Genomic DNA, 4,957 nt, shown 5'->3' with positions numbered 1-4,957 from the left:
GCTTCCCAATAAAATCTTAAACAAAGAGAGAGAGAGAGAGAGAGAGAGAGAGAGAGAGAGAGAGAGAGAGAGAGAGAGATCTTTATGCCCCCTTCTAGTCAATCCCCTTTCTTCATAAGTAACAACTGCTCTGATTTCTATAGTTGTAGATTAGTTTTGCCTGTTCTTAAACATCATATGAATGGGTGTATTCTCTTACATTATCTATCAGTCTAGCAGTGTTGTATGCTTTTCCTTTAGCTGGTGCACTAACCTCTATGACACCAGCAGTAACACACCCAGTCACTGCACCCTTCTGTTTCACTCTTTCCTCCCAAACTTCAGCTCCACACACACAGGAAGAGGCCAAACATGTAGACGTGCCCTTCGCAAGTCTCTAAGCTCAAGTCCTGCTGTTTGCCTTTCTGTCTCGTCCTGGGTGAGCGGGCCCATCTTAGACTGGAAACTGTTCTGTGAGCTTGTTGTAGACTCCACATGCAACAGGAAATGTACAGAAGGTTTTGAATCATTACCTATGCCTACAGGGAGAGAGAAGCAGATGCCATTTGAAAGGGGCCTGATTACAGAACATGTTTGCCGACAGTGTACCTGATTGGCATGTGTGGCTTTGCAGCCAGACCATCTGTTTTTGCTAATGCAGCCCCAAGTGCGGTGCGTAACAAAGTGAGGGTCAGCACTGCTTTGTTCAAGTCTGTGGCTCCTGTATGCTGCCTCCGGCTGGGTGAACAGTTGGACAGCCACTGCCAGGACCATGAGGGCAGGGGAAACTTCTCTGCCGATGAAGTGGGTCAGAGATGGGCTCCAGTTGTGTATTTCTAGGGGGAAGCAACTATGGAGGAATGCGGGGTGAGAGCACTATATAAACAAGTGGTGAGAGTTAGTAGTTAAGAATAAATGGTTTTGCACATGGGAAGAAGGAACTTTAAAAATAAGAGAAAAATCAAGACGGACTCACAGGAAAAGAGAAAGACAGAGACAAATATTTACAATTCTGGGGCAATGTTTCACCATATATACAATGGTGATTTTTGCACGTCCAACTCACTCACAGCTCACATACAGTAGGTTTGCTTAGAATACACTAAAATATTACACTTGAAACACACTGAACACACCCGTGGATTTTATAATGATTTTCTCTTATCCTGTACCCCCTGAAATCCTGTCCTCATGCAAAGGCCTGGGTAAGATTCCTGGTACATTTAAACAATCTCTCTACTCAAGCTTCAAAGTAGCTTATTTGACAAATGCATGTTACTCTTGCTTTTATATAATATATGACATAAAATTTGCTGTATCAAATTTGATGCAACTTAGAAATGCCCCCAAAGGGCCATTGTTTGAGAATAGAGCAATATTTCTCAACAGTTCTTAATATTTAACCTTTTTGACAAACACAAAATATCCTATTCATATTATTTGAAGTTTAAAAATGAATTAGTGTGATTAACAACAAAGTAAAGCCAACTTTAGAGTGTGCTTCTTAAACTGCACTCCCAGCCAGCCCAGCGGTTCCTGACTTGATACACAATGGGTTTAAGTCAGGTATCCAGTGACAAGTATGCTTTTCCCAATTTAATTTTTAGCATTCCATGCTAGATTAAGCCTTTATATTGATTTTTTTGCTGTCTTAATAAATATGCTATTTTAAAAAAATACTATATTCTGCATATGTATAGCTTTGATCTTTTTCTTAAAGTATGTACTGTCATTCAGAATAATCATAGCTGAAAGAGGTTTACCCTATTGAAGTCAAAATACCCAATGTCCCCTAAATACTCCCCCAATTGCAAATATACTTTATGGACTAATCTGCTGAACTTGCGGTGTGATTATGGAATGGCTTTCTGGGTCCTCCATATTACAGGCTTCTGACACCTGCCCTTTCACACATTGTGCTTTGATACCCAACTACCATTTGTGGAAATTCAAATGTTGGCCCTTAGCTGATAAGCATTCTGAGCTATCACGTGGTTGATCTCTTTGTTTAGCAGTATTTGTGCAGTTACCTGGATATTTCAATGCCTCTTGCCCTATTATTTTACTAAAATAAGTGTACAAAGGGAGAAATGAAAGTGCTTACCCTAGCTTTAAAAAGCACAGTACTTATAAACTCAAGCTAATTGAGATCATTAGATGAGCTGAAGTAGTGACTTTTTAGCCTCAATTAGATGCTTAATGAATTCGGCTGGCTGACTATATTAATTACGAAGAAAAGGAACAAAATTAAAGTTTAGAAATAAGTGAAATGTTGGAAATATGTGTTGAAGATTGTTTCTAAAAGACAAGGCATTATTAAGATTTTTATAATGTTTTAGTTTCATAGAAAAAACTCTAAACACTTTGACTTTCAGAAAGTCGCTTGTTAAATATATTTTAAGGACACATTATATAACAAAGATGGGAGTTGCTTGTATATCTTACTCTTTAAAAAGAAGTCTAGGAAGCCAGAACCTACTTTGTATGCTTGGTATATAGCATTGTTTGCATGACACATATAAATAAATAGATGGTGTCAGCACTATATTTTCCCCATGCTAAGCGTACTATTCAATATATTTAGCGATAGATATAGACATACCAGTGCTATTGGTTATATTGACTTCAAGAGAAGAAACTTCTTGAGATGAAACTACAGTGTATCTTAAAGATCTCTTAAAGCCACAATGTAACTATTGTATTCTGTAAATGCTTAACAGAGACTGTAAAAGAAGACTAACATAGCCTTGTGTTCGGATCTTTACAGATGAGCATATTTCAATCAATTCTACACTATAAGAATTTGTGATTTTTAATCTAGTCTCTGTAAATGTATTTGTGGCTATAAAACTTGAAATGTTTCTCTTCTCTTTGCATGATTTGGCTTTATTAAGGGCGTTGGTGAGGCTACAATGACTTCCTCTTTTCCTGGAGTCCTAGACTCTACTTCTCCTGACTCTCTGTCTCCATTACCATAGACTCTTCATGTTCTCCAAGTCCTGGGCTCTCAGCTCTTCCTAATCACAATGTTGCTACTGCCAGTTGACTTCACCAACTCTCATCCTGTTTCCAATTTCCACAAGGCTTTAGAATAGGAAGATCGTGGCCATAGCATTGACTAGATAGAAGTTTGGTCACCAAAAGTAACTTATCAAATGGGAATACTAACTGTGATAATTAATTTTATGTGTCACTTGACTGGGCCATGAGATGCACAGATATCTGGTCAAACATTATTCTGGGTGTCACTGTGAGGGAGGTTTTCAATGAGTTTGACATTTAAATCAATAGTCTGAGTAAAACAGATTGTCGTCTCTAATGTGGTGGGTCTTATCCAATCTGTTGAAGGCCTGAATAGAACAGAAGGCAGACTCTCCCCCAAATAAAGGGGATTTCCTTCTGTCTGAATGCCTTGAGCTGGGATATCAGTTTTTTTCCTGCTTTTGGACTGAAACATTGGCTCTGTTTTGGTCTCAAGTCTGCTGACCTACCTACAACATTGGCCCTCCTAGTTCTCCAGCTTGCTTACTGCAGCTCTTGGGACTTCTTAGGCTCCATAATTGTGTGAGTCAATCCCTTATAGTACATTTCTTTCTATATGTTGTACATCCTACTAGGTCCTCTGGATAAACCTAATACACTAACATTGACAAATAGAAACATTTTATGCACTGAAATTGACCACAGATCTGGAACTTGAAAATAATAACACTCATTTTATTTATATTAGAAGTTTGTTCTAAATCCCGTGACTCTTTCCCCCTGCTTCTGCGTCCACTGCTCTGGGTATGGCTACAAACTTGTTCTGGGCCACAGTAACCTATGCGTCTTCTACATGTGGAGAAATTCCATGCTTTTACCATGATGTCACAGAGGGCAATGCAATGTAAGAACCCCAGAAGGGTAGCTGAATTCAATTGCTCTCATGTTTGAATCAGAAACCACATTCCTTGTCTTGATAAGTACTTCTGCTGGGCTCTAGGCTGGAGCTACCTTGGGGGTGATCAGAAAATTTACCTTCTATTGATCTCTACCTACACCTGAGATTCCTCAGATGACTGTATGACATTAATGCATTACTACATTTTTACCAGAAACAGAAGTTGGTGCCATGTTGGAGACAAACACATGTAGACAAGTGGAATTTTCAAGGGAGACGCTTGAACACATCACTTTTTAAAGTTTTAAGGGAGTTCACATTCCTCAAATGTATTGGCCTCTTATCTAGTCTTCCAAGACACGGCAGTTATAACTTAGTGTGACGGTTGTGAAAGAATATGTTACAGATTCATTAGGAGATACAAAACTTGTATCTTTCTTCAGCTTTTGAGGTCAGACTGATAAATACCTCCCACAATAAATGTTTCTTAAGCTCAATTTTGAGACTTTAGTTTCATCTTTGATTCATCCCTTTCATTAAGTGATTTCAATAGTTATCAGTTCTATCGATTTTTTTTTTCTTCTCAATGACTCCGTGTACCCTTTTATTCCATTTGACTCTGTAATGAGTAATAGTGGCTACAGGGTTTAAAAATATGCCTGAACAAATAGATCCTGTGGTTAAAATGGTGAGGCCAGAGACCATAATCTGTGTGTGGGAGGTGAAGAACAGTGGCTTAGCTGGTTCAATGGCTATATCCAGTCACACAGGCAGTTCCTCATTCCAGAATAATCTAAATAGGATAACTAACAGCTTCCAATTATAGCTTCTAGAAAAATAACCAACCCTGATTCTGTGGTTTTCCAAGTTATCTCTGTCTCAAAGGCTTTTCTGAAATCCTACAAATAGAAAGCTATAAGTAAAATGAAATTAAACAGAAAAAGGAAGACATCTTATTCAAAAACATGATTGCTAGCTATAGAAATCATGTTTTATGTCTGGCACAGCATCTAGCACAGAGTGGGGCAGACATAATTAAGACCCACTATAAACTCTCTTTGTGTGTGCAGTTTTATATGTACCCTGCTCTCATTTTAA

The sequence above is a fragment of the Rhinolophus sinicus genome, linkage group LG06 (genome assembly GCF_036562045.2).
Source record: "Rhinolophus sinicus isolate RSC01 linkage group LG06, ASM3656204v1, whole genome shotgun sequence".
Lineage (NCBI taxonomy): Eukaryota > Metazoa > Chordata > Mammalia > Chiroptera > Rhinolophidae > Rhinolophus > Rhinolophus sinicus.
The sequence above is the reverse complement of the archived record's forward strand: the minus strand, read 5'-3'. Positions refer to the sequence as shown.